At 45.4% G+C, this 27,095-nt stretch overlaps 1 long non-coding RNA gene across 1 annotated transcript; it reads left to right on the top strand.

Moving 5' to 3' along the window:
* Positions 1 to 341: 341 nt before the first annotated feature.
* Positions 342 to 26,152, top strand: LOC123937204. The gene is made up of 3 exons (XR_006817436.1): positions 342 to 413; positions 25,649 to 25,812; positions 26,066 to 26,152. It is a non-coding gene; the product is annotated as an uncharacterized LOC123937204 (long non-coding RNA).
* Positions 26,153 to 27,095: the final 943 nt, after the last annotated feature.

Here is a 27,095-nt window from a genome sequence, read left to right as displayed (position 1 = left end):
CAGCCCCAGCTTGATTTCAGAGTCTGCTCTTGGCCCTTGGCCAGGGTGCATGGTGGAAGCAGGAGGGGAGGGGAATGTTCACCACTATCTGGTCCTCAACCTCAGTGCTGCCAAACTTCCTGGTCATAGTGGCACATGTAAAAAAAAATAATAATATTTGTACAGCATAGGGTAACAGAGGCTGATCGAGACCCCCTCCAACCAGAGGTTGAAGGGTCCATGTCTTGTCTAGCCCGTGGCCTTTCCTCATGCTGTCCTCTCTGCCTGGATCATGAATGTCCTTTTTCTGTTTCAGGCTCTAATCCAAGATCCACAGAGCATTCAGTTGGCCTGTCTCTTCAGGCTGCTCCTGTCTGTGACAGCTCCTCGGTCTGCCTTCGTCTCCCATGACCTTGACACTTCAGAGAGGACTGGTGAGTTATTTTTGCAGAGTGTCTTTCAGATTGCATTTACTTGATGTTTTCTTATGATTAGTCTGACATTAGGGGTTTTTATCAAGAATGCCTTAGAAGCGATGTGTCCTCGGTTGCTCATATCAGGGGGCACGGGATGCTGGTGCGTCATCACTAGTAATGCTGACCACGATCCTTTGGGAAAGGTGATGTCGCCTGGATTTCTCCACTGTAAAGCCATTGTTTCCTCCTTGTAATGGATAAGTGTCTTGGCAGAGAATCTTGGAGACTATTCAAATAACATGATTCCCTTCAAACGTCTGCACGTAATTTGAACACCCATCTATGGGACTTGCCTGTGGGGTTTCAAAGTCATATGTCATAAGTCCCTCATTCCTTCACTTACCAGTTGTAATTTTTCTGCAAAGAAGATGTGTCCCTTCCCCATTTAGTGATTTGTTCATCTCTCTATTCCGATCTGGGCTGACTCGTAGTTACTTCATTCTATGAGTTATAATCCAGCACTAGCATTGTTTATTTTGCGGCTCAGTTTGTTCCAGCTCTGGCTGCTGGAAGCTCTTTCACGCTAGCTCCTATGCCCTTTTGACATGCTGTTGTCCTTTGGCCGACACTTCCTTACCTTCTGGCACACCAAAGTGCTCCAGACTCACACTGGATTTTCCCTACCTCAGTCCTACAACCAACCACTCTTCCAAAGGAGCCCTGACTCCTTTTATTGGAGAACGGTTTTTAGAAAACGAGATCGGGATGCTAGGAGGCACTCTCTATCATTATAAGATAATTTAGATCAAAATATGATTCCAATTTTAGAGATGAGAAGTGTAGGGATTAGTGAGGTTACATGATTCACCATGTGACACAGTGCAGAAGTGGCAGAAAAGTTCACACCAGGGCAGATCCTGCATTCTGAGCCTCTCCGTGAGTGCAGTGCCCCATTTATTATAACTATGCATTACTATTTAGAAGCAAAAGCACAGATGTGCCCAATAAATGTGATTTCTGCTGGATGGAATGGCATATAAAGTAGATTTTATATATAAAAACAAACTTGGCATCCAATAAGTATTTTTGGATTGATTTTTGTTGAACGAATCGTCATTAACATCGACTATGTCTTGGCGTCCGTGAAATGTTCTATTGTTCATTATGCTTTAATTCCTTTCTGGAACATGGTAGGGCTTATGTGAAGTAATAAAGAACATACGGAGAAAATACGATGACAGCTTCGCTTTCTGGATCCCCATAGCCTTGGACGGAAACCTGATGGTGAGGTTTACCCTCCCTTTGCCATGTTGCTTAAGTGCCAGGAAACCAAGGTTTGGGAACAGTGACCCGAGTCTGGCAAGTGGTGAGCAGAATTTAGCAAGAATTGAGGTCTCCAGGCTGGTTCCCACCTGCCTTCGACTCTCATGATCTGACCAGGGCAGGACGACAACATCCCCAGACCGTGAGCCTGTGTGGGCAGGACCACAGAAGAATTCTCCGTACCTGTGACCCAGGCCCTGGGGGCATCTGAGAGGCCTGTTCACACCACTGGGAAGAGACCTAGCAACTCCACTTCCTGCTCCTCCTGTGTTTAATCTTCAATGCTGAAATGTCTTCCTGGTTCACCAGTGGCTAAAAAATCCAGGACGGCATAAGTAGAGAAAAGAAAACATTGTGATTTGACTGAATGAGATCCATCCAGAGGCAGGAGATCTGATTTCTCAGCCCAGATTTGCACTAACTGGCTGTTTACACCAAGCAAGATCTTTTATCTCTCTGAGCTCCTCATACCTGGCCTTAAAATGATAGGGTCAGACTAGATGACCTCTAACGTCCCTTCCTGCTTTGAAGTTCTTGGAAGCTAAAAATTCCTTTCAGAAATTCCTTAAAAGGGCCTTGGGCCATCCTCAGTCTCATTGGTAGGACTCTGGTGCCATCTAGTGGCCAATCTAGAGAACCTTTTCTTTCCCCCTAAAATGCCTTCTGCTCTCAGGTCTCCTTTCAGTCCAAGCAAAAGAACAAAGCAGGTTCAACCCGTTGCAGGAGTGCAGCAAATTGCCAGATTTGGGAGAAACACATGTTTAATTCATGTCCTAGGAAGATATTTTGTGCAAACACACTACTTCCTACGGCAGAGGCTTTGGTGTGGTGGGCAGGTGCTTGCAAGACAGGCTCTTTAGATGTCAGTAACCCCCAGTGCGGCACCCTGATAAATGCAACCCGGAGGAGGTGTGTTTGGGTGACTCTCTGTGTGCTACTCTGTTACACGCTGGTCCTTCCGCGTTCAGCTGCTCCCCAGGTAACACTCATTAAGCATGCATGTCGGGCCTCCATCCTGAGCCTTCGCCCTGCTGTCAGAGCCCTCCTCCAGACATCTGCAGCAGAGAGAGGAGGGAAGGACCTCTTGGGTCTCCCGCTGATGATCTGAACCATCCTTCGTCATTTGGTACACCCCTCTGGATTTTCCGTTTTCCTGACACGCTCATCCAAATAAAGATGGCTTCTGAAGCCTGCCCGACCCCAGCTGGAATCACCTGAGCCATCCTGGGCTGCGGTGTATTTATCCCACACGCCGGGGCCTTTGCCAAATGTTGCCGTCAACCAGGATGACAGCCTGACTGCTCGTCACTCCTCTCATGCTAACTGCTGCTTAACTGGCTGTGCCCCATCTCTTGCTTTTAGCTTCTCCATCCTGCTGAGGCAAGTACAGGCAGCGTGACTGCTGTCCATTGTACAGGCAAGAAAACCAAGGATGAAAATGGGTTACGTGACTCCCCCCACGTATGCAAACAGGGAATGGCGGAGTTACAATAAAAGGAAGGAGTTCTGACTCACCGTTCAGTTATGCAGGGTTGGGAAATTTTTTTTTTTTATGGTCTCAAGGAGGGGCCACTGCTTCATTAATTTTCACCACAAACACTATTGAGAACCATTAGCTGCCTGTACCTGAAGTAGTTGTGTGTGTGTGTGTGTGTGTGTGTGTGTGTGCCACACAAGACAACGTAGTCAGTAGATAGAGAGACCGTTGGGCTGGAAACCAGGACAGTTGGGTTTTTGACAGGGCCACTGTCAGGCTGGGGGGGCCAGGGAAGTCACAACCACAGGCTTTCATTTCCTCCGCTGTGCAATAAAGAGGAGCATTTCTGATTTGGGGCATGCTTCAATATCTTTAGCCCTGGGTCTACCCGGATAAAACAATTCAGTAAAGTTATCTTTGCCTAGAAACTAAGTATCATTCACTTGGCCGTGTTCAGGTAAATTTATTGCTTTATTGATAAGGCTGGGTTTTGTTTTTGTTTGTTTCTGAGGGACCTGGCCTGTTTTTAGTGCAGAATTCCATTCCCAGGTTATAAATTCCAACAGGGCAGCGAAGGCAAATCGGTTTCATCCTGACTGCTCTTCAACAAGTCCGTGAGCAATGGCTGTTGGGAGTTCTGTCGAGGTTTCTAAGCCTATGTTCTGAGGTTCTGTGGGATGGTGATTGATTAGCCATGTCTGCAGTGGGCACAGGCTGGGGAAATGTGGAGGCCTACGGAAGAATTTGAGAGGGGCAAGGGAACCCATGCCATGCTCACAGGCAGAGGGGGCAGGGCTGGGATGAGAATCCAGGTCTCCTCCCTTTAAGTTCAACTATGTCCCACCGGAGCCTCCCTCCTTATTGGTTGTCATGGCAATCAAGGGCTTGGAAGATGCTTTTTGGTGATGATGATGGTGACGGGGAGGTTAACGGTACTGTGGCAGCAGGCTCTCTGCCCGAGCAATCCTACACACTCCACAGATGTGTTTCTTCCTTTCTGCAGGACAGAAACCTTAACACCTGACAGGACACTGGCCAGATGACTTTAATAAATGCTCCAAAGCTTCATGTGCTCTTTAAAATAGGCCTTTCTCCTCCTGGCCAGTCCCAAGAGAGACTCCTAAAGGTTGTACCTTCTTAAGTAACAGGTAGGAGGCAGAGAGGAGATCCCAGTCTGCGGGGGTGGGGAGTGGAGAGGAGCCGAGGGCAGGGAGGCAATGGGGCCAGCCTTCTCGGCCTCACAGAGGGGCATCTCAACAAACACTGATGGCTTGTGGCCTTCCAAGTGGCCAAGGCATGGCTCTGGCTGGCTTTTCCAGGGCTCCCCCGCCCAGAGGGACCTGCTGTACTGTGAAGGAACATTCTGTGTTTCTTGGCTGGCAGCGAGCGCGCAGCCTACCAGCCTCCCCTGACTGCACACCCAGGGCCCTGGCGGCTTCCTCACGGGCCACCCTGGAGCTTCTGCCCCGAGCACATGCCCGGGCCTTCTGTTCCCACAGAGCACCCTTGCCTGCGGCGTTCTACCCATCCCGCTCAGGCGGGAGGCAGCGCTGTTGTCCTGAGCGGTGCGGGGAGCCTTCCCACGGGGCCCAGGAGTGAGGATGATGCCTGGGAGGTGGCCCGGCTCTGGGCATAGGAGGAGACTTGTGGGGCCCATCCAGGGTCCTGGAGCCCGAATGCCCTTTTGTTTGCCAAGAAATCAACCTACCCTTTATTTTTTTATTTTTTTTTTAAAGATTTTATTTATTTATTTGACAGAGAGAGAGGTCACAAGTAGGCAGAGAGGCAGGCAGAGAGAGAGGAGGAAGCAGGCTCCCTGCAGAGCAGAGAGCCCGATGCGGGGCTCGATCCCAGGACCCTGAGATCATGACCTGAGCCGAAGGCAGCGGCTTAATCCACTGAGCCACCCAGGCGCCCCTCAACCTACCCTTTAAAAAAACATCCATGTTGCCAAAATCCCAGGTGAGGAGGACGCAGTTGACGTGTTGTTAGGGAGGAATTCCCCGAGCTCTGCGGGCCATGAGCTGTCTCCAGGGAGGGCCTGGACCTGGCTCAGAGGGTGGATGGGATTCCCCCCATACACAGCCCTCTCTTTGCAGGCAGGCAACTCCTCAGTGAGAAGTAACAACATCCATGTCTCGGAGCCATTAGACAGGGACCCTGGATCCTGGCTTCAGGTGTAGGGAAGGCAGGGGCTTTTTGGAGCATTCTGTCTTGCCTTCAGTGCCTCTGGGCAAGGCCTTTCCTTCTCCTACTATCCCCTTGGTTCAAATGCAGGACCTCTGATCTAACAACAGAACAGCCTTCACAGGCCCTGAGGCTGACCCGCCAAGAAGTCCAATGACAAAAGAAATCCAGCAGCTACTCATGCTCCAAGCTTCCTTGTCTTCCTTCTGCAAGACCATTCCTTTTTCTGCCACCATTAGCATACATTCCTCAATCACGGAATCCCCAGGAGGCCAGAAGCTTGCAACACTTGAGAGGACCATCCTTACAGGGTTAGCCACCAAAGATAATTTGGGTCCTGAGGGACTTTTGTGTTTTTTTTTGAAGATTTTATTTATTTGACAGAGAGAGACAGAAAGAGAGTGACAGTGAGAGCACAAGCAGGGGGAGTGGGAGAGGGAGAAGCAGGCTTCCCACTTCCCGCATGGGGCTCCATCCCAGGACCCTGGGATCATGACCTGAGCCAAAGGCAGACGTTCACTGACTGAGCCACCCAGGTGCCCCCCACTTTACAGACTTTAAATCAGCATCAGAGGTGAACTTGTTATCAATCAGCTGAGATGGGGAACTAAATTTCTGTCTCCAAGGATTCCACGGAGGGCCTTGTAGGAGAGGAGCCAACACTCCATTGTTCAGGCTAAAGAGAACCCCGGCTACTTGAGCCATCCTTACCCTTGGGATTGGATAAGGAAATTTCTGTGAGGATTTCTGATTTAAGTGACCATGTCAGATTTCTTCATACACCTGGCCTTCTAGCTTGCATTTCTTGGCATTTTGCCAAGGCATTTTGCTGTAAGGCAGAGGCTATCCCGTGCATATAAATACTCTTGGCCACCCTCCTCAGGAGGAGGGAAGGGTCCGCAGACAAATACGGGAACGAGCTTTTATGAGTACTTTGCTTCAGCCCCTGCACCGGGCTCAGCGCACCCTGCGGGTCCTCGGGAGGACTTTAGATGGGGTAGGGGTGGAAATCAGTACAAAATGTTACAGGTGACGTGTCAGAAGTAAACTATCAGATTCAGTGGGGGCACAAAGCAGGAGCCCCTATTTCCTCTGTGGGGAAGGAGATGGAGCAAGGAGGGTAGGAGAGCTTCCCCCCACCTGCAGATGTTTTGGGAATGAAAGTTACAACCTGAAGCTCCTCCAGATACTCTTACACCTGCTTGTCAGGCTTCTGTCCTCATGGTCACGGATGTCTGCCTGTCCAGTCTGCTGGGAACCAGCATCTGGGCCGTGAATCTCATTCTTCAAGCTCCAGGGAGATGGCCAGGACAACAGATTCCCAGCATTCTAATTTTCCACAATGATCCTAATTTCTGCATTATTTGTCCATACGAGTGTAGCCATCTAAAGAAAGACCACTCCTCTGGCACGGTCTTGCCCAGGAAATCCCAAATAGATGTTTTCTTCAATAAGAGCTATGTTTATTGAGGAAATGCTCCAAGTTGGGGCTACAATAAATCAGGGAAAGAAAACGAAGAAGCAGCCCACGCACAGAGACCTGAACACTGCCCAAGAAATTCAGCTGGCTTTGCCTGGTGGGCCACAGGCGTGTGATGTGACAGGAACGGACTAGGGGAAAACACTTGCACAGCACCCTGCTGGGCCATCGCACATCAGCACGACAGTCTGCGTTCTCCCTGCATGATGCAGGGTAATATAGTTATTTTTTTAATTAATTAATTAATTTTAAAGAGAGAGAGAGAGAGAGAACTGGGGGAAAGGCAGAGGGAAAGAGAGTCTCAAGCAGACTCTGCACTGAGTGTGGAGCTCAATGCCAGGCTGGATGCCATGACCCTGCGATCACAACCTGAGCCAAATGACAAGTAAGACCATTAACTGACCGCACCACCCAGGAGCCCAGGGTAATAGTGTTCTTAATGATTGCATTGATTCATATGCCCTATCCAGTAGTTACTGTATATAGTTTCATTATAGAGCATATACATTAACATGGAAAAACTGTCTACGGCACAGACAATAACTCACAGTTAAGGACCGAAGACAACTTCTAGAATCCTTATGTTGCCAATCTCACTGCTGCACGTCCAGAGAAACTCAATTCTAAGACAAAGTATGGGCATTATAAGGTCAACTTGGAGTTCGTGGAGCATGCTCTCCTTTTTGCTTTGTTATTTTATTTAATTTATTCTTCCCTCATTTGAGGTCTCAGCTCTGTGTAGGCTTGGGAAACACATCTGTTTATTGCAATCTCTTTACAATGTATTTATTGTAAATTAAAGTGCTTAGAATTTACAAGGCTTGCGCTTTAGGAAACCTCCATGCCCTTTTGAGGAGGCTCTCAGTTCGTCTCCACTAGTGGTTCTGAGGTGCCTTGTTAGGTCCAGTTTGCTCTAACCTGGATCTTAGTGGGAGGGGGAAACCTCATGTTTAATGCTTGCCGGCCCTCGGTTCCTCTGGTCTTCCCCAGACGGCAGCTGGAGGGAGGCCGCTCTTACCTCTTCCCTCCAGGTGCCAGCCATGGGACCCTGACATCAGGAGCACAGGTCGCTGCCCCCCAGTCACAGCCAGGTAGAGCCAGAAGCAGAACCCACTTCTGCTTTTTACTTATTGAAAATCACGGGATCTGAGCCACATGCTGCCATTAAAAAATAACCCGTGAGTTTAAAAGGAGCAAACTACCTGTTGCTACAGGTGACTTTTAAGACATTCTGTCTGTCCTTAGGGACGTTGCAGCAGCCAGGAAGGATTCCGGGAGGGAGGGTGGGCGGGAGAAGGACGGGATGCATACCAGGGAAGGGAGCTCCCAGGGCAGTCACTCCTGGCTATAACTCTCCGAGCAAAGAGTACAGCTAAGCCAGTCCCCATCCCCTCCAGGCTACCTGGGTGATTGCTTCACACTTCAGGCCTGCGGGGCTCACTGGAGCACAGCTCAGGGCCTCCGTGGGCCAGGCTTTCTCAGGCATTCTGCTGGAGGCTGGTCCCTGATATACACCACCGCTTTGGGGCCTGACGTCGGGTTTTAAGTTGCACCATAGTAGAGAATCACAAAGGATTCAGAAGAGCTGCGTCGTACTCACCTGCCTTCATCACGCCCTTGGTCCCCTCCACGAGGGAGATGCTGCTCTCAGCAGAGGGACCTCAGTAGTGAACCCAGTTGCCTTCATCATGGGGCCGGCATTCTTATGGAAGAGACGGACAAGGGACAGATAAACATGTTAGGGGAGGATACAGCATCTGTCCGTGATCTGTGGCACGGAGAGCATAAAGCAAGGCGGGAGGATCTGAGCGGCTCTGGGTGGGGTGGCCTGAGAGCAGGGAGTCCTGAATGGAGAGCATGTCAGAGGGAACAGCAGGTGCTCGGTAGAAGGCAGAATCTGGCAAAGGGCATGGTGGACACTGAAAACAGCTGCTGTTACAAAGTGCTTACTATGCGTGTAATCAAGCACTTTGTACACCTCGTGCACTTCTTATATGCACCATCTCAATTAGTGGTCACAAGCGTCCTTTGACATGGGTACAATGATTCTCCCATTTTATAGGTGATGAAGCAGTCACCTGAAGCTGAAGGATGACCTAACTGGCCTAAGCTCACATACTTAGGACATGACATTGAGGCTGGAGCTTGGGTCTAATCTCAGTCCAAACACTCACGTCCCTAACCTCTAAGAGCTCATGTTCCATGCTGCTGTATTGGAGGGCACCCCCAGACCCTCGGGGCTCAGTGTGGAGGAAAGAATGTTTTTGAAGCTGTATGTTGCCTGGAAGGTGCTTTGCTCACATGCAAACTTCTTTCTTATAAGACTGTTTTCTCTCTTACTTAGAAATATTGTTCAGGGCACCTGGGTGGCCCAGCGGGTTAAGCATCTGCTTTTGGCTCAGGTCATGAACCTGGAGTCCTGGGATTGAGCCCTGCATTGGGTTTACTGCTCAACGGGGAATCTGCTTCTCCCTCTCCCTCTGCCTCCCACCCCCAAACTGTGCTCTCTCTCTCTCTCTCAAATAAATAAAATTATTTATCGGACAGAGAAAGACAGCGAGAGAAGGAGTACAAGCAGGGGAAGTGGGAGAGGGAGAAGCAGGCTTCCTCCGACTGAGCAGGGAGCCGGATGCGGGGCTTGATCCCAGGGCTCCAGGATCATGACCTGCACCGAAAGCAGATGCTCAATGATTGAGCCACCCAGGCGGCCAAATTAATAAAATCTTAAATAAATATATTCAACCAAAGTTGCTTTTTTGGGTGGCCTCCTGAGTCTTTGCTGCTTCTCTTACAAGCTAAAGGTGGTTGCTATCAGGATGCCCACGAATGTCATTCTGATTAGCTTTCTTTCAGGGCGTCTTAGAGGCGCCCCAAAGTTGCACCCTTCTTTCAAGAGCCTGACGTGTGGGACCCTCATGTGTAAGTCTGCCTCATTCTTTTTTTTTTTTTAAAGATTTTATTTATTTATTTGACAGAGAGAGAGATCACAAGCAGACAGAGAGGCAGGCAGAGAGAGAGGAGGAAGCAGGCTCCCTGCGGAGCAGAGAGCCTGATGCGGGGCTCGATCCCAGGACCCTGAGATCATGACCTGAGCCGAAGGCAGCGGCTTAATCCACTGAGCCACCCAGGTGCCCCAGTCTGCTTCATTCTTATGGTAGCCCTGAAATCAGAAGTGATTATGAAAGGATAGCCATCTCGGTGAACAGTTGATCCAGCAGAACCATAGGGACACAGTGCATTTAGGTAGAATGGACAGCAATTTGAAATCAGTAGTTTTGCAATTTTAGAGAGTCAGGCCAAACAAACAAACAAAAACCTACACGATTCTGAGCAGATTAGTTAATACTCCTCTTGGAGCCTCCCAGTCCTCATCTCCAAAACGGGAATAATCATGCCAACTTCTTTCCAGTCTTTTCAGCATTGACAAGAGAATATCCACAAGACAATATGTGTCTTGTAAAGACCTCCTTTGTCCCTCCCCAGAAGAGAAGAGGAAACACCTTAACAAACGAAGAGCCTGGGTGCAGAGTTCAGTTCCTGTCTCCTAGATGTGAGAAGCCTGGAGGCTATGAAATCGCTCTGGAACTTACCCAGGCCCAAATGGTAGCTCTGTGTGTTGGTTCTTCTGCTGTCCTGGGGAGGCAAATCAAGGTCAATGAAGGCTATCCCTCCAGGGAGAAATAGCACAGAGAGTGAAGTGGACTGTGAAACCATCTGCACATACGCATTTTGGATTTAAGAAGCCCCAAAGGAACCCCAAAAACAAATACACCTCTGGGTAGCTGCAGATGTGATTAGTGCTTAAGGGATGGATTTTGAGCCAATCTCTTTGAGTTTAGATCATGGCTCTACCGCTTACTAGCAGTGTGACCTTAAGTGACTTAACTTACCTGCCATCTCGGAACCTTTAGTTCACCCTTTGTGAAAGACATGCACGTAAAGATAAAAGATGAAAAATGTCAGATTGATAATAGTAACCCCTACCCCAGGATTGTCATAAAATTTAATAAGCAAATGTGTACACACACACACACACACACACACAGTCCCTGACAAATTAAACAACATTTAAGTGTTGGCTGTTAGTATAAGGAAGGGACCAGGTTCGGAGGCGGGGGGATTCCAGGTCATGAGAAATATGCTGCCGCTTAAGTATCCAGGGACTGGCTTTCCCTGGGAGAAGCAGCTCCTCAGCTCTGAAGAGACGCGGTGACTCTCGGGTGGGTGGGGAGGAAAGTGACGCTCTGTGCCGTTCCAGTCACAGGGAGTGGGAGGGATGTTAAGTGTGTGCTGCATTGTCGTTAATTAATTTCTCAAGGGCTGCAGTAATCAGAAGACTCATTAATGTGTTTCAGGCTGCCTTTCATTTAGAGAGCCAACGAGTGGTAAATGTAAATGCGGTGTACTTAGAAACCTTAGAAATCATTCAGTGCTGTAGTAGGAGGGGGGAACCCTGCTCCTGTCTCTAAGGAGAAGAAAAAAAACCCCCACAAGGGCTTCTTTAATCACATGAAAGAGGAGCAATTCTAACTCAACAGCGGCAGAGGTTCCCTGTGGCTTTTCAAAATATTATCGTTTGGACCTTGTTGTCCCTCTGCTCTTGTACAATGTTTAAAGACACCACGCTCTATCCATATGGATACTCTCCCCAGCAGGGTGCTTAATCCTGACAGGCAGATTCCAGGGGGCCAGGGCCTGCCACTGTGCCCGCAAAGGAGCTGCCCTGAGCTCCTGGGGATGTGGATGTGCAGCCGAGAGCGTCCCCAAGCCCCTGCCCGTTGGAGGCTTGGCTGCTGGGTCAGGCTTGGGGCACAGAATTCTTCAAGGCCCACCTCAGGGTTACGTGCACCCCCTTCACTCTAACCTTGATCTCCCCTGAGGAGATGTTTGAAACGGTGCAGATGTGAGCAGGATTCCGTGGACCCCTCTCATGGACCCGGACCTCTTCTTCCCTGGCTATTCCCATTAAATAAATGAGCTTAGAGCAACACCACTGTGAGTGTTTATTACTCTCATTGTGATTCTTAGTAACTGCTGGCAGCGTGTGGGCCACAGGTTCTCGGGGCTTCTGTCCCTCTAGTTTTCCACACCTGGCTTCCTGATGATAATTGCTGTACAGGTGGTCACCCGCCACAGCGTCTTGCACTGTGACTTGGCCTCCCTCCTTCTTTCTTTCCCCATCCTCATGTGCGATCCACTTCAGTCAGTAACACCTATGCTCCTTTTTACCCTCCTCCACTGCAGGGGAGAGGGCCGGGCCTGGGTCTACCCACCCTCTCTCGAGTAGGGCATGGCCCCAGTGAGCACGGAGGTTAGTCCACGGAAGGCAGAGGTGGCTGCAATCTGTGACACAGCACACTCCTCCCGGGGGAAAACAAACATCCAGTCGCTTGACACACGTATGGCCCCACGCTACCCTACCCCCGCTCTCCCAGGGGACCCTGACAACAAAACCCCCAAATGGGACCCAACCCACCTTTCCTCCTCAGTTCAGTTCAACATAGGATTGAGCACCTACTATGTGTCAAGCTCTATGCCAAGTGCCAGGGATACAAAATAGGTAAGACACGTCTCTACCCTTAGGGAACAGAGTCTAGGGATTAAGTCACACCCAGAAACACAACCGAAATAAATGGAAGGACAGAGGAGGGCATGGAACTGAACCCTGCCTTCCTAGAGGAGCTGGGGCCTGTCCTAACCTTTGAGGACAAGAGTCGGAAGCAAACGGGCGATGTGCTCAGTTTTATGCCTTATTTGCTCCTTACTGTACTACCCCAGAGGAAGCCTCTTGAGAACACCAGCCAGTCAAGCTCTAAAGAGGCCTTCCAAGGAGTATAAATGAGCCATATTGGATCCAAGTTGCTCCTTTGTTGGACTAATATGATAATGGTGAGGAGGGTTCGTGGGTGGCTCATTTGGTTTAAGGTCTGTCTTCGGCTCAGGTCATGGTCCCAGGATCCAGGGATCAAGCCCTGAGTCGCACCACATTGGACTCCCTGCTCAGCAGGGAGTCAGCTTCCGCCTCTGCCTCTGCCCCAGCCCCGCACCCCTCACCTCTTGCTCATGCTCTCTCACACACACTCTCCCTCAAATAAATAAATCTCTAAAAAATACTAATTTGATAATGGATATCTAATCTTTAGATACTGGGTTGAAAGTTTATAGGGTGAAAGTTTCAACCTCTTAGTTCCTAATCTGTAAATAGAGCTTTTGACTTGTCTTTGAAATGCTTTATCTTTCATGAAACTTTCCTATTCACAAGGGTTTGTGGCTGCCACCCGCCCTTAACACCCTACAATGCAGTGTCCCAACTGGGAACATGCCCCAGCACGTTGGAGTACATGCTCCTATTCACATACTTACGGGTCTATGTCACAATCATGGCCTAGACTTGAATCAGCTTCTCGGATGCAACAGGCGTCATGTTATACGATAAAGAAGAATCTTAGTTCCAGGCTTTGACACAAACTAGGCCAAGACTGAAGTTCAAAGTGTTTATTGTCACATCTAGTGTTAAACCTGAACCATGTTTCACTCTTTAAGATTTCTGCTACATTGGGGTGCCTGGGTGGCTCAGTGGTTTAAGCCTCTGCCTTCGGCTCAGGTCATGATCTCAGGGTCCTGGGATTGAGTCCCGCATCGGGCTCTCTGCTCGGCAGGGAGCCTGCCTCCTCCTCTCTCTCTCTCTCTGCCTGCCTTTCTGCCTACTTGTGATCTCTTTCTGTCAAATAAATAAAATCTAAAAAAAAAAAAAAAAGATTTCTGCTACATTTTAGGGGTGCCTGGTGGCTCAGTGGGTTAAAACCTCTGCCTTCGGCTCGGGTCATGATCCCAGGGTCCTGGGATTGAGCCCCGAATCGGGCTCTTTGCTCAGCAGGGAGCCTGCTTCTCCCTCTCTCGCTGCCTGCCTCTCTGCCTACTTGTGATCTCTCTCTGCCAAATAAATAAATAAAATCTTAAAAACAAAAAGATTTCTGCTACATTTTAATGATTGTTCTAAAAGTGAAATAAAATAATGGGTAAAGTGCTTACAAATACTCGACCTCCAGGAAGCCCTCAGTAATGTCGCCTATGTTCATTACTAGTAATAGTAATAGTAATAGTTCAGGAATAGTTCTGTTGAAGATTCCAGTCACTCCCACCTCTGGAGGTGGCTAGAAAGTGATCTACTGAGAGGAATGAGTTCGGCATTGTCTTGATGTATATTACTTTGGTCTCTCTGAACCCTTGTGTTGTTCTTTAATGTTTTGTGTTTATATCTGGGCTTCCTAATTAGACTAAAAGGAGTCTGAGGGCAGTGGTCTTCTTAGATTTTTATTTTATTTCCCTCACAGCACCTAGCACCTTCCCTGCATATAGCAGAGGTTCAGTAACTATATCTAGATGCATTCATTGATTGGCTAGATGCCTGTGGCTGTGTAAATGCATATGAGAGTGTTAATTACCACGCTCGCTGGCATCACCTGCTCCGTGGTCCTCTCCTTTGCCACTGCTTCTCAGTTCAGGAAAATGAGTAGGAGGAGGTTAATCCTGGGGGGAGGAACAAATCCAAAATACTGGAAACTCCTTCAGCGGACCGGTTTACACACCTCAGGGTATCATTGTAACTCTTCCTCACACTATACACTGTCCTGGCAGATTCCTGGTTGTCTTTGACCTCCAGGTTCAAATGTGACCAGATGTGGCACTGGTTTATTGTCCTAAGGTGCAAACGACTTCTTCCAATTTCAGGAGAAACCCCGGAGAAGCGGCCTGCTTCCTAGGTCACCCACAGCAAGCTGGGGCAAACCGGACTGGCTCTATCCTCACTTTCAAATAATGGGCCATTCAGTCTGAGAGAAAGAAATGAATCAGCACCCCCAGGGCCATTTGAGCGTCCCAGACAGCTGCCAGCTGGCCAGCCCGTTTCAAACAACCAATTAGTATGAGCACCACAAGTTGATTTGAGCAAATCCAGGCAGCTCTCTGTGCAAAAACTAGAAGGGCCCACATGTCTGTGTGGAAAATGAAGTTGTTTCCCCTTCCCTGGCATTGTTCCACTCCAAGAAACAAGCTTTATTTCTCTCAAAACTTGGCTTCCCTTGACTTGCCAGATGAAAAATGATGTGAAGTTATTGAAATCATCTGCTAAGGGAAATGAATCCAAGCTCAGAGAAAGGTTTTGCTGCTTTTTCAAAGCCCATCAGTCAGCCTGTCTAATAAGCAAAATAGACTGCAGCTACCAGGTAAAGACAGTAATTATTTCAATTAGCAATTGTATTCTGTGTAGAAGGTAATGAGGAATAAAGAGGCTGGACCCAGCCCAACGATTCATTCATTACATGTGCTTTCTCCTGTCCTAAGGTAGCAAAGGAACAGAGTGAATTCAGCTGTGGGATGACAGAGGCATCCCCCAGTGTGGACTGACTCAGTATTCATCATCTGCTGCCTGATAAAGGGGCAGCACAACCCTGGAGGATACACGGACAGGGGAAGCCAACAGTGCCCGCTCCACTCCTGATCTAACACTACCGGCTGCACACAGACCCTTGTGTGCGACGGCAAGCTACGAGTTTGTGCGGTGGTTAGTGAAACAATAATTTGCGGATGTTTGTCACTCTATTGCTGAAACGAAATAAGGAAATCCCAAGGATCTACAGTATTTTTTATTCAACATCATCTTTGACCATTCTTTTGATTTTAAATATACGCGTTTCTAAAATGGAAGGAAGGAAAAGAGGGGGTGGGAGACGAGTGACGGTAGGGCTACCTTGTTCTGGGAAGACTTTGACCAAATTGGGTTAATATGGTAGAAAAGACTGAGACAGCTGATAGCCTTTTTGCAAATGTAGCACATTTGAAGTTTCTGCTTTGATCCGTGCCTCTCTGTGTTATCTGAAAAGTCTACCATGAAAGCCAGAACTGACAGTACTTCAAGGAATAACTGACAATTCCTTGATTAGAGTGAGTGATTTAACGCATATTTCTTAGTAACTGATAGATCAAACAGCCAAAAATATTCAGTAAAGTTATAAAGATTTTGAACAACATGATTAACAAGTTTGATGTGAAGGACTTATATAGAGCACTGCGCTCAACCACTGGAGAAAACGCTTCCTTTCCCAGATCACATATTACATTTATGAAAACTGATGATGAATTAGGACATAAAGCGAATATCAAATCTCAACAAATTTCAAAGAATCAGTATCATAAGACTGCATCACAATTAAGTTAGAAATCCATAAAACTTATACCTTGAAACCTCTATACATTTAGAAATTTCAGAGCATAATTAAAATCCAGAGACAGAAAGCAGATTGTGGTTGTGGGGGGCTGGGAGGAGAGAGGAAGGGGGTGTGACTATGTAATGGGTCTGCGGCTTTCTCTGGAGGTAATGAGAATGTGCTGGAACTAGACAGAGGGGGTGGTTGTACAACATTGTGAGTGCACGTCCATCTGGTTAACCTTCTGTGAATTGTATACCTCAATCTGGTAAACTTTATATGAATTTCCACCTGAATGAAAAAGAGTGCTCATTCTAACTCTGTGTTGAAATCCTCATCTGTGGATACATGGGTGTGTACGGTTTGTGAAACTTTTTCAAGCCATACACGTATGACGTGCATTTTTCTTTGTTTTATGTATATATCTTATATTTTCTATATTATGCTTCAACAAAGAGCTTAAAAATAAAAAACATATCAACTAAAAGAAATCGTGAAGTACGAAAAATGAGAACTGCGTGACACTACACTCTTTACGGTATGTGGTGAACTCATTCAGATCAAGGGGAAATAAGTTGCAACAGAGGAGGATGAAGAGTTGTCCAAAGTACCCATAAAGGAAAATGTCCAGCTTTCAATGTTTCTTTGGAAAAGGAAGAAAAGTTTAAAATTAATAAGAGGGCCATCAAATGTAAGAAGGGAGAAAAAGGCAACAGAATATTCCCAAAGAAAGTTAAAAAGAAGGGAATAACAACCTTAAAGAAACAGATATCAGAGATAATAATGATGATCATCAAAGCCAAAGACTGGATCTCTGAATAGACAAACTCCTAAGACTGAATAAGGAAATCTAAGAAATAGAAGACACACATGGTATTAGGAATAAAAAAGAATACAAAAGATCGCAAATGTAACAGAAATACAAGATGGAAAAATCTTGTGCCAAAAAGTTTGAAAATGTACATTTGATTGATTGATTTTTTGAGTAACATGATAGAAGTTTATTAAGTGAAGATACAGGGAAAGCTCTCAAGAGTGACAGGGGTCCTGACAGGGTTGCCAACGAGGGCCTTTAAGGTTGGTCTCTTATAGAAAGATAACAGGGGAGCTTACATTTTAAAGGGAAAAAGCCCTAGAAAAATATAGTTACCAAAACTGACTAAAAAAGAAATAGAGAGCCAGCATAATCAGCAGTAAAAATCTTGCTATGAAAGAAATCCTATGCTTTGAGGGTTTTATTTAGGAGTTCTAGGAGATATTTCACTTGATCTTAGCCAAAAGGCCGAGAAACGATCTAGGAGATATTTCAATTACAGCCTCAGATTATAACCAGTATGCTAAATGAGCAGGATTCATGGGATGTAATCAAGACCATTACTACACTGCTGTCTCCTACTATCCCTTTAAATCTTCTCAGTGAAGGTAATGCTTTCTCTGCCGTTGGATGAAAACTCAGGCAAGCCCCTTGACTTTTAAGGTTATTATCGAGTCACAGAAATGCCTGTGTTACCCTATAGACATAAACCCAAACTCAAATTAGTAACTTAAAATGTCCAGTACAATATAAGATAGGCTTTCAGTTTAAAAGTTAAGACTTCTCTTTCCTCAACTCAGGGCTATGGCACACTGACCACCTGTTTTGGGGAAAAGAAATGGAGTCAGCCTCTTCGCTTTTTCTCTCTCACCTTTCCGATCACTCCCCAACCCCCATCCCACCCCCACGACTGCCCCCATTTATAAGTCAGGGTTCAATCAAGAAACTGAAATTATGCCAGTGATTAAGAACAAAATTAATGTGAAAAATCATTAATTAAATTGAAGTCACTAACCAGATGAGACTAATGAGACAAGAAGAAAATTCTAAGGTATCATAAGTGTAGCAATTTCAAGCAGAAACTACCATTCCTGGGGCTGAGGGAAGAAAAGAAAGATGTTAAAATTCTTGAAACTTCAAACCACAGACAAAGGACCCTACAGAGCTGAAACTCTGGAGGCTGGTGTGCCTGAGCTCAGAGGAGGGAGCTCATGAGGCTGGACCCAAAGTCTGAAGAGGATGTAGTCCTGTCTTAGGATGAAGGGGCGGATATGATGAGTCTGGCCTTACGTGTCTTGTTGAAACTGTAAATGGGACTGGCTGCTGCTGTGGAAGGAATCGTCTCTGATGGGGTGAAGAAGCTGTGCTAACGGGACACTCACAGGGACCAGGCAGGAAGGAAGAAGGGAGGAGCGCACCCCTTCCACGCCTCCAGCCTCCCAGTTCCCATCCAGCTCCTTGACTGCCAGAGCCCAACAGGGAAGAGCTGGCAAATCGGGCATGTGGTTTTCAGGAGGGTGGCCCTAGCATCACAGAGCAGAGGGAAAAAAGGTGGACTTTTAATAAATGACAGACCCCCATTCACTCACCAGTTTTCTGATCCTCTCCAGCTTGGGGAGATAGAGAAGGAAGGGAACAGAAAGCCCTTACTTAACTAGTTCTATGATTAGAATGCTTTGCTCTCTCTGGACCTGCTGGGTATTTGAAGCTGATTCTTTCTCATGGAAGGCTTTCATGTGAACTCTGGCAAACCTATTTTCTTACCCCATCACTGCTGATTTCCTTTGATCTAAATGAATGCACTGTATTCTGGGAGTTGCTTATTAACCTCCATTTAATGGCCAAATAAGCAGTGTCCAGCTTCTGCGGTAATGAAACCTATTTACTTCTCCAACTGAGCCAACTCTATTTGAGACAATATAAGATGACCCCGTGCCAGTTCTTTGTGTGCATCTGGCTGTAACTGAGCCAAAGGAACACTTGTGGATTCCTTGCCCAGGCAAATTTGGGGAATGCAGACTCACTCAAGCCCAGGAGCGCCTTTCTTTCACTCCATCACCAGAGCAGCTAGCCAACCTTGTTGTTGCCTTTTGTGTTTCAGACTTGTGCCAGACACAAGTCCACTAGGCCTGCCTGTTGCAGAGGGGTAAGGGGAACCACTGAATCCCTCCTTGGCTGTCTTAGTTCATAGCAGCCATGTTTGCCAAAGAAATCGACTTTCAAAATTTCCATCACACTCCCTCTGTCAAGCCACTGACACGCTTGAAAGGATGAGGCATTGTTAATGTCAAGGAACTGATTCCTAGATCTGTCTTTTGAAAAGACTATCTTGGCCTATCATCTCACTTTGGAAGTTTATATCTTAAATCTTGGTACGCCAATTGAAACTTGATTGAACATCTTCTTGTAGCAATCTTAAATTCTTCCAGTTCATCTTATGAGATTAGTATAACTCTGATCCTAAAATCAAAACAGAACTAGAAAGGAAAATTACAGGCTAATCTTACTCATAAGCGAAATTGCAAAAACAAACAAACAAAAACACACACAAAAAACCCCTCAAACTATTCTAAACAATTACCAATCCAGCAGAGTATGAAAAAGATAACCCATCATACTAAATTGGGTTTATCCTGGGAATGCAATGTTAGGCTAACATTATAAAGATGATTAATTTAATTCATTGCATTAACAGATTGGATGAAGAAAACCATTTGATGATCTCAGTAGATGCAGAAAAAACATCTGAGTAAAAGCAACCTAATTTGTGACAAAAATTCTGAAGATTATAATTAAGAAGGTAAATTTCAACAAGATAAAAGCCAAAAAGACCCCACTTATGGCAAATATCATTCTTCCCGGTAAAACTTATAAGCCTTCCCTTTAAAATCAGGAACAAGCTGAGGATGCCCAATGTCATTGTTATAGTCAACATTATTCAAGCTGCATGAGTAAAATATAAAAAAGAAATAAAAGGTATGCAAATTGGAAAAGAAGGAATAAAATAATCATTATTAGCAGATTGATATGATGCCCAAAGAGAATATTCAATAGAATCTATAGTCAAATTATTAGAATTGAGAAGATAATTTAGCAAAGTGGATAAGTATATAAAACCAATTGCATTTCCATACAGCAGCCATAAAAATCATAGTAATAGAATTTTTTAAAGATACCATTACAATAGAATCAAAACTATAATAAAATAAAGGCAAGACCTTTATGGAGAAAAACTTTATTGAAAAACAATAAAGAAGACCAAAACTAACAAATAGGTACACCATGTTCATAGGTAGAGAGACTCAATATGATTATGTCGACTCTCCCCAAATTCAATGCAATTAAAATCAGTTTCTCAATGGTTGGTCATAGGCCTTATTAATCTGGTTCCAAAATTTACCTGGAAGAGCAAAGGCCCTGGAATAGTCAAGATACTTAGATACTCTTGAGGAATAAGAACAAGGTGTGTGTGTGTGTGTGTGTGTGTGTAAGATGAGGTGGCCCTGTCAAATATCAAGATTGCTAAATCTATTTAAATAAAGCAATATGATATTGGCACAGGGACGGACAAATAGACCAAAGCAAAGGATGGTGAGCCCAAACATGGGTCTATGAATATCTGATGACTGAGCTGCCGGCGCTCTAGCATAGTCGGCAGGTGTAGCGGGGATGGTGGGAAGTGAACTGTGCAATAGTGTGCGACCAAGAGTTTATCCATATTGAATAAAAATGATACTGGCTTCCTCCCTTGCGTCATATACAAAATAAAGTCCAGCTGAAACAAAGATTTAAATGTGAAAAGAAAAACTTTTGTGTCAATATAGAAAAATAGTTTCGACTTTTGGTAAGGAAGTATTTTCTAAATAAGACCCAGAAAATACAAACCATAAGGAAAAGATTGGTAAATGACAGAAATTCAAATTATGAATTTCTTTTTATCAAAAGACGCTGTAAAGAGAGTAAAAAGACAAGCCAAAACCTGAGAGGGCATATTAATCATGCACATCATTAACTAAAAATTAGTATATAGAATCCATGAAGAACACCTAAAAATCAGTGAGAAAACAAAAAGAACCCAATAGAAAATGAGCAATAGGAATGAAAAGCTTTTCACAGAAGCGGAAACATGAACGGCCAATCAATATACAAAATGTACCTTAATTTCATTAGTAATCAGGAAAAGCAAAGTGAAATGACAATGAGATATTTATACACCTACCAATTGGTACAAATATAAAACCTGACCATTTTAAGCAGTACAGTGAGGTCTCCTACACACTTGCAACGGGTGATATAATCACTTTGGAAATCACTTCTGACATGTCTAGTGTAGCTGAGACAACATGTCTCCTCTGACTCCCAGGAATATCCTTAGAAGAGCTTCTCCACATGAGCACCAGGCAATATGTCTGAGGCAGCACTATTTCTATTAGCAAAAAAATGGAACACAACTCAACAGGAGAAGAGACGAATCAATTGAGGTATATTCATAAAATGGCTGTAACAGTAAAAACAAATGAGTTATATAACTGAATTTCAGGCATGGAATGTTGAGAGGAAAGGAATACATGAAATATGATATTTTAGTAAACTTGGAAAATAAGCAAAGCCATATTTTGTTTAGGGATATACATATATACATATATATGTGTATATATATATGGTAAAATATAAACTATAGCAAAGGGATGATAAAACCAAATTTAAAAACAATGGTTATCTATCAAGGAGGCACCATAGGTCTGTGATTGGCAAGACAGTATTGCCAGATAAAAATGGGGAGGGGTCAGGTAACTTCAAATATAAATATGAATCATGTTTTTAATACAACTATATCCCAGCTATTGCATGGGACATACTTATACTAAAATTTATTTATTGTTTATCTGAAATTTAAAATTAAAAGGGAATATTTTGTTGTTGCTTGTTTGGGGCTAAATCTGACAATCCTACTCAGTGACGATATTTATAACGTACCATTTCTTAGGTTGTGTGGTAGTTTCGTAAGTTGTCTGCACATTTTGTTGTTTGTTTTTTAAAAAGCACACAACCAACTTGAACGCAAGTCTGCCCCTGTTTACAATTCTATTTGGTGGATCCACAGCTTTTGCTAAAAAACCAGCAACAGCGAGACTGAGGTGTCAGGTGCTGGTCGTCTGTGACCACCAGCGGATGCGTCATATTTCCTGTGCTGGGCTCTCTCCTTACTGCTCCCCATGCTCCTGTTGGTGATGACTTCTCCCCATCCCACAACTAGAGCTGTTCGCCACAGTTTGGTAGGGTATCCCACCATCTTCCTTCCATAATGTCTGTAAGTGTGGGGTATTATGCAATGCACGACCCACTTAAAGCTCATGTTCCAAGTAATAAAGGCTTTTTTAACCATCAAAGAGCCTTCTTATCTCCCCAGTTCCTCAGAGAAAATATCAGAAAAGAGATCACAAAGAATATCCAGATTAAAGAGGCTATTAGTTGCAAAATCACTTTCCTAGTCCCATGGGGAAAGCTTACTGGAGGGAGAAGAAACTTCCCCAGAATTTAATTGATGAAGACTCAATATATAAAGACTCTTCTTGAAGGAAGTGCTTAAGTAAAGGGTACAGACTGCAAAGAATTCTAAAGACCCCCAAAACAAGAGTAGAACATTCCAGCCCAACACAAAGCAAGGTGTGGAGAGTTGGGGCGGGGGTTGGTGCTCAAGACATACAGAAGAGATTCTGACCAGACGTGACACTCATGAGCCCTAGGACTGGGAGCCACTGTATTCCCCAAAGACTGGCACAGAGTTGTCCTCAATACATGTTTGTGGGTGGAATACATGAATGTATAATGCATGAAAGAAGTTGCAAGCGGAGTATAAAGATTATTATCAGATCCATAGAAAGGAGGAATTAAAGACTCACAGCAGAATCTGCTGATTCTCCTGTGTTTCTCGAATAGGCACACCTCAGAGATATTGCAGGTCTGGCTCCAGACCCCAGCAATAAAGCAAAGATTGCAATAAAGCAAGTCAGATAAATGCATACAAATGTTATGTTTACACTCTACCATAGTCTATTAAGTGTGCAATAGTATTACGTCTAAAACAATAATATGCATGTCTTCATTAAAAAATACTTTTTTGCTAAAAAAACAAAAACAAAAACAAAAAATGCTGACCAGCATCTGAGCTTTTGGTGAGTCATGGTCACTGATCACAGACCACCATAACAAAGAAAGAATGATGAAAACATTGGAAATAGCATGAGAATTCCTGAAATGTGACGCTAAGCACTCATGACGTGAGCAAATGTGGTTGGAAAAACAGTGCTGGTAGACTTGCTCAACCCAGCGTTGTCAACAAGCCTTCATTCAATTTGTAAACAAAAAACCCCCAGCAGTATCTGCAAAGTGCCATAAAGCAAAGCACCATAAAACGAGATATGCCTGTATGTGGGTGAGTAAACTGTTTACAGCTCCCAGTATGAAGAGTGGATTCATAAAACCTGAAAAAAAAAAAAAAAAAAAAAAAACGAACTCCTGATTGAAAGTCACGTATCTATTCCAGTTGAGAAGCTGGTGTCCACGGTAGGCAGAACCACAAAGCAGCTCCTAACCAGCGCCACCTTAACTGGGCCCGCTCCGGGTTGGGTGTGCTTAGTCACCCTGACACCTGTCTCATACCTCTTTGGTTCCTTCCGGCTCACCCTCAGGAATGATGGCCAAGCTTCTGATACTTGCCCTATTGCCGTAAGGCACCGACACGCCGACCTTCTCCATCAGTTCTTGCATCCAGCCATGCATGCACTGATCATTTATAAAGCATGCACCAGGTGCCGTACTAAGTCTTGGAGATTTAGAGGTAGGATTCAGTGAGCGCTTACTAAGGAAGGCACAGTGTTAAGAACATTGTTTAAATTAGCTAACTTGCAACCCTAAGTGGTAAGTATTATTGTTATCCTATTTTACAGATGGGGAAACTTGGGAATAAGACATGGTCTATGGCTTTGAGAGAGAAATCAGACGTTTATGATCCATCATTCCAAGGATTTTCCAAAGTGCCATGGGAACAGAGTGTGTATGTGATCTGAGATGCTATCTCTTGCTGCATAACGATGTCACTACCCCATTAGCAGCTTTAAACAACACCCATATATTTTCTCACAGCCCTGGAATCAGGGTCCAGGCATGGGGTAGCGGCTCCTCTGTTTCCAAGTCTCTCAGTAGTGTACCACGGAGCCATCAGCAAGGGCTGGCTTCTCATCAGAAGACCTGCAAACTCCTGTAGTCGCTGACAGTGTTTGGCTCCTGTGGGCTGTCAGATTCAGGGTCTCAGTTTTTTGCTGGCCACTAGCCAGCAGCTGCCCACGACTGCATGCCAGTCCCCCTCTCCAGGGGGATGCTCAGGACATGCAGCCTGCTTCTCCAAAGCCAGCAAAGGAGGGGCACTCCCGGCAAGAGGGGCATTACCCTCTTCTGTAACAATCCAGAAGGGACATCCTCTCGTCTTCGCTGACTTATAGGAGTTAAAGTGAAGTCGCGGGTCTGGCCACACTCTGGTCGGAAGGGATCACAGAGGGATGTGAATGCAGGAGATGGGAGGATGGGAAGCGCTGTAGAGTATGTCCGCCTTCTGATCTTTTTCATCAGCCCAGACGAGCTGCCCCTGCAATCTGCATCTGGGCCTCCCACAGCTGCCCCAAGTGGCTGCGCATTCACCAGCCTGCCGTCGGGGAGGCACCCCGCCCCCACCCAGCGTGGTGAGCTACACCACTGGCATAACGAGACGCAGCTGTCCTGCCACTTCCATTAGTGTTTATAACACTGCGGGATGACTGTTTCTTTTTCTCTCTCTTCGCTATACTAAAAGCTCCCTGAAGTCCAAGACTAAGACTTTTCTTTTTATATCTCCAGGACAGCAAGTGCCAAAAAGGGTTAGTCAGATAAATGGAAGAAAGATGGCAGCAGAACCAGCTTTCTTGGGGAGCCAGCAGGAGGCACCAGGAAGAATTTGCAGGGAAGGCGCATGCGTGCTCTCCCTCATCACTCAGCTGGACACTGAACACTTTTTTTTTTTTAAGATTTTTATTTATTTATTTGACAGGCAGAGATCACAAGTAGGCAGAAAGGCAGGCAGAGAGAAAGGAGGAAGCAGGCCCCCACTGAGAAGAGAGCCCGATGCAGGGCTCGATCCCAGGACTCTGGGATCATGACCTGAGCTAAAGGCAGAGACTTTAACCCCCTGAGCCACCCAGGTGCCCCTGGATACTGAACTTCTTTAAAGAACTTCGGGAACAATCTCCAGTGAAATATAATGAAAATCTTGGTTTGCTGGGCTTTGCTTTCCTCCTGAGTAATACCCATGGAGGGAAAAACAAAAATACCCTGCTGGTTCAACCCACTACACACCAGTGTTCTTGTTCTTATCATACGGTAGTGGGAGGTAGCCAGTGGAATGGTTCCTATTTTTCTGGAACTGGCGGGTAGAGCCCAGAGCAGAGAAAGAGTGCTAAGCTTTCTGCAGTCGGAGTCAGACGGCATCCAGCACTAGGGAATGCCTCTCTGTAGGGCAATGCCGGCCACATGCTCCTCCCCTCCACCCTGCTTCCCCCACTGTCCTCTACAAGCCCCTAGGGCACCCCAGGAGCTAGGAAGTCAACATAAGGTGAAAGTGGCCAGAACTACGGACAGCCTTAAAACTGGTTATAATTTAAGATCATTATCAAGTCCCCTTTCATCTTCTTCATATGAAATCATTTCTGTTTCTTTATGGTTGCCCCATTACAGGTCTTCAGTCATCCACTGTGATGATTCTGACTTCTCATTATAGTAACGTGAAGACTAACACCCTGTATTCCAGGTCATGAAAGCACCTGCCCGGGGCTCTGCCCTTCGGACCCAACCAACAGCCCAATGCGGAAGCAAATGGAAATTAGGACCAGCAGCCGCATGTAAGGAAATCAGCGACACATGCAGCAGTGAATAAGAATTTAAGTGCTAAAACCATTAGTGGCTACCATTTCAAAATGATCATTCTAAGGTTTTCTCCGTGGGGACAGAGTTGGTTCCTCAAATTAAACTAATAAAGAAAGAGAACATCAAAATGTTTGCCTGAACGTCACACTCACTGCTCCGTCTTGGGGGGAGGGGAGAGGCAGGGATGAGCGGAGCTGAGCTTTGATGGAATTCACGTTATCTGTTCAGTCACTAGAGGCCTTTGGACCTGATGTTCCTCCGTGTGCCAAGGAACGCTTTGACTCAGAACAAAGGCACCCACCAGCGAAGTTCACGGCCTTCTGCTGTTCCCACCAGAGCACAGATCACCTTCACACTGTCCAGACACTGATTTCACTCCTGCTGTCTGCCTCCCCTGGCCCTCTTCCTGAAGGATGACATAGTTAGAAAGTTTCTTTTATGTTGCTTCTATTAAATGTGAGTTTTTTGGTGCCCTCGAGTGGTTCTGAGGCAATAAAAATGACTCAGAGGTTCACATTGTTTTTAAAAATTAATATTCAATTTCTTAAAGTTGCAGATTAAAAAACTAATTTTTCCTGAAGCTTTTAAGTTCTGCATCAAATCTTACTGTTCCTTGTCTATTATGTATATAGCCTATTATATATTCTTAAATTATGGTAAAGGCCTTTAAATGTGATCCTATTTCTATAAGCTAATACCTTCAAGCATTTTAAATTGCATTTATAACTCAATGCGTTCTGTTTTTTTTTTTTTATTACTTCAATGCTTTGATTGAACTAGTACTTCCCGAGTACCCAGCTAACAAAGAACACTAATAAGTCAAACTTGTAAGGAGGGCTAACCTTTTAAATATTATAATACTGTATATATAAACTTAATAAAAGCATATCTTAAAAATCTAAAGCAATTATTCATACATTATAAAATGGAGTTTAAATCCTATTCATTTTAATATTAGGTCAAATTGTCTTAAACATTACAGGTACATGAAACACTAAATATAAGCTTCTCCCTCACACATAATATTAATATACAACAGGTTGATTTCCTTAAACGCGTCCGTACTTAAACCTAAAGCGGCCTGGGGTTGAGTGATTCTTAGGTGCTGTGGCTCCCTAGGGCTGTGTGACAAATGACCACAAACGGGGCGGTTTGAAACAACAAAAGTTTCTGCTCTCTCAGTCTGGAGGCTGGAAGTCTGAAATCAAGGTGCCGGCAAGCCCCTGCTCCCTCGGGAGGGCTGAGAGGAGCATCCCTC

The sequence above is a fragment of the Meles meles genome, chromosome 1 (genome assembly GCF_922984935.1).
Source record: "Meles meles chromosome 1, mMelMel3.1 paternal haplotype, whole genome shotgun sequence".
Lineage (NCBI taxonomy): Eukaryota > Metazoa > Chordata > Mammalia > Carnivora > Mustelidae > Meles > Meles meles.
The sequence above is the reverse complement of the archived record's forward strand: the minus strand, read 5'-3'. Positions and strand labels throughout refer to the sequence as shown.